The following is a 3,766-nucleotide window of genomic DNA, read 5'->3' as shown; positions in this document are numbered from 1 at the left end:
CTCGAGGCGGACCTGAGGGTGGAGGAGGCGCGGCCGTTTGTTATGGGGGTGGTGAAGGCGGACGGGCCGACGATGCCAGGGAAGCGGACTAGCGTGGTGGTGGAGGTGGACTGCAGGTTCCCGATCGTGTCGTTCCTGCAGATGGTGGCGCCCAGCCCCGACTGGATCATCGGGTCCGCTAACATGAACACGATGAAGGGGGGTAAGTTTGTCAAGAAGATGTCGGGCCCGCTGAGGGTGTACGACGCGGGTACCGACTCTGGCGAGACGCTGCGTGCTGATAATAAGAAGACAAGGCCCAGGGAGAACATCGCGCCGCTCGAGGGCCCGCCGTTCGACGGAAGGGTAGTGGCTAGGTACACGTTGACGAGAATGTAGACGGGGCGCATTTGTTTATTTCGGTGAGCGAGCGGTAAAGATGGTGTGGTTATTGTGAAGAGAGTATGTGGCGGGGTGCGTGGCACGAGAAAGTTGCGCGCGCCCTTGCCAGTTTCAGGGAGTGTTGCAGCGGATACAGCGTTGCCTGCGCTCTGGGCGGTGGGCACGTACAGCGGTACGTACAGTACTGAAGTGTGTGTAAGTATGGTGGACAGAACTGTAACGGCAGCGTCTCCATTCTGTCAGCAGGCGGCGTCGGCAGTCAGCCGCGCCCTGGTTGGTTGGATGGGACCGCGATGCAACCTCGTTGAATCTCGCTGACAGTGCACCCGTCCCCGCCGCCCCCCTCCGCGTATCAAAAGTTTAAAAACTTTCTTGAGATACTGAGATCAGTCGCTCTCCCGCAAACTCGGTTTGTGGTACGTACTAGGGGGCCCCCTAGGGGGGTACTGGCCAGGACATGTATCTGTCGCACCGCCTGAATTGTCATCTTACCCCAAGTGGCAGGCGCCCCTGTTAAAGAGCCGGGGGGCACCCCGCGCTCGCTTGCCCCCGCGGGGAGGGCCCACGTGGACAAATACTGAAAAAATCATGCAGTGTACGCTTACAGACAAGAAAATTACACAGATCGGCAGACGGTGTTTTTTCTTTGGGAGATTTTGCGTTTAGGGGGACGGACGATCAGAAAAGAAAGCAGAGAGTCAGGGAGGGTCTTAACTTGCCCGAGTTTGCCCGGGTTTGCTTGCCCGAGCCATGATTTGCACTACTATTGGCTACTGGGCGTTAATATATGATTTGAAACTAAGTACGACCCTACACTGCAAGCTCAAGTTATGTCAGTGTGTAATGACAAATGTCAATCATATATTGGCTACTTTTGTAAGTTTGTAACTTTCGAATTTGGACGCTGTGCTCCGGTGGACGCAGTGTTTGCCCCTTGCCGAAAACATCCTCAACTCCCCCTTTGCAAAAATCTATGCACCTGCCATCTCGCAAAGGCAACCCAACTCTACGAAGCACCTCTCTGCCTACTACTTTCCTGAAAATGGCTTCCACACCTCAATGCCACGTGCGCCGTTCTCCGCGCCTCTGGCGCATCTCTCCGACACCCAGCATTCGGAAGACGGGGACCACCAACGCAAAGTCTCTCACTATTGCTTCCTCGTCTGCAGCGGGTGTTTCTGACCAAATATTATCCCCGCCTGTTACAATCAAACTGTTTCAGGCGGGTGAGAACGCTCCCACTCCAGTCTCTGGGGCATTCGTTAGAAATCAAGCCGAAAGCCTACATGGATTTCAAAGTCAAGAACATGACGTGAGCGGGCCCATTAGTGAGGACGAAGATCGTAATGGAACGCAGAAAGGGGTAGGAAGTCTCACAAAGGTCTTTACTTTTTTGTCAGGTCTTCGCAAAGATGATTTGAGGAAAATGGGGAGATTGTGGGGTCTCAGATCGGCCGGGAACAAGAAAGACCTCGTCTATCGAGTTTTTTTGTTCCTGAAGGACTGTAATGACCGCCGTCTAGATGTGTGTGGGAAGATGGCAACGAACTTGCACTGTCCCAGCTTTGAAAAGTTCCAAGACGCCCACGAACGGGCATGCTTTGACTGGAAGGCACCTCCTAGTGTCGAGCACATGAAAAATGCCCTGAAGGGCACTGGGGACAAGTTTGGCACTACGGACAGGCCATTGGGGCGATCGGAAAGGAATTGCGTTCCGGGTCGCGGTGAGGAGGATGAGGAGACGCCGTCGGACCCTAACTTTACCCTATCTGAGTTTTCGCGACTTGTAGTCCTCATCCGCGACGATGAAAGGGTCCGGTCGTCACTCTATCGGCTGGGGCAGGAGTTGAGGAGGTCTGAACTTGACTCAGGTGTCTCGAGGGATTCGTTTTGGGGAATAATAGAGGGAAGGTTCAACGACTCATCCGTTTGCGTTCGATTTTCATTTGAGGGACATGTGGAAGACGCGGATCCCGCTGCAGCGCCTCTATGCCACAGGAGCGCTGATTGTTTAAAGAATCATTTTAGGGATGCTAAGTCTGTGTTTACTGCAGCTTTGGACAAGTGGATGCGGTCAGGTCAGAACGATCCTGAAAGGTTTGTGGACTTTCTGTCGAGGAATGGAGAGGTTCTGTATGCAAGCTCAAAACGCGCATTAATTATGTTTGTGGTGGCCCGGCTCGGGACACCTTTTGAAGATACATTTTTTGTAGAGATGTCCAGCAAGGCCATGTTAGACGGAGGTTATGAGGCGGGGATGAATGCATCGAGAAGGGAAAGGCAAGAGGAGGAAAGAGAGGCTGAGAATGCCCAAGCTGGAACAGATTTGAGTCGAAAAGAGAGAAGGAGCAGTGCAGAGATCGCGGAGATTGTCGAGAGGCAAATCGACAAGATAGGACAGGTCGTTTCCAGCATTTCGGCCCCGAGTGTCCAGAACGTTGTGTCAACAAGTACGAAACCGCCGGTAAATGGCGTTATTTCGGCCTGGCAGGAAAACAACTCAATGTTTAATATTGTTGAGTCTGCACTACAGGCGTACGAGCGCGCTAAAAAGATCCCCGACAACGAGGCGTTCTTTGAAATCGCGCTCGCACGGTATAAAAAGGCATTGAATGCCTACAAAAGCATGTTTGGTGACGATTCGGGACTGTCTGGATAGGTGTAGATATTGTTACAATTGTTTTCACGAAGCTTTATTGTGATTCGACATTGTTTAGCAATGAGTAAATGGACTCAATCAGCCTTCGCGATAGCAATTTAGAACAGCTCCATCGCGCGTACCGAGTTATGCTCCACTCTTGCGCCTTCGGCGGCAACCACACTATAGAGCGTGCAGTCCACACAAGGCCGAAGGTGACCCAGAATTTCAGCGCCGCCGATTCGCTCGCCTGATAGTTGACAGGGTCGTCGGCATCCCTTTTGCTACTCCGCCGTCTCCGCGGTGGCGTAAGCGGTTGGTTTGTAGCATCAGAGCGTCCGCTCTTCTTCTCCTGGCTCGCCGGGCTGAGGCGCACTTTCGAAGGACTACGCGGCGGCCTCAAGTTGGCGCCAGACGCCTCGTTCTCGACCTCAAACGTGATCTGTCGTTGCAGGCGCGTGCGCGAGCGGGTCTGATACGGCTCGCTGTGCGGAGTAGAAGGCCTCCTCCTCCTGACGTTCCCGCTACCCGGCGTCGTTTCGAGGGTCTCCACGGCCACTTCCGGCTCGTCGAGGAGCTCCTCCTCCTCATCCTCCTCCTCATCGGCTCGCAGCGGCCTCTTGTTCTCGATGTCGATGGCGTACAGCAGCTTGACGGTGGTCCACGCGGGCCTAGCGATGGCGAGGAGCAGACCCGTGGCGCCGGTGGCCTGGGCCATGACGAGCGCGCCGGCGGCGCGGTGGAAAC

Source organism: Chondrus crispus, genomic scaffold (genome assembly GCF_000350225.1).
Source record: "Chondrus crispus Stackhouse genomic scaffold, scaffold_624, whole genome shotgun sequence".
Lineage (NCBI taxonomy): Eukaryota > Rhodophyta > Florideophyceae > Gigartinales > Gigartinaceae > Chondrus > Chondrus crispus.
Note: the sequence above shows the minus strand (reverse complement) of the source record.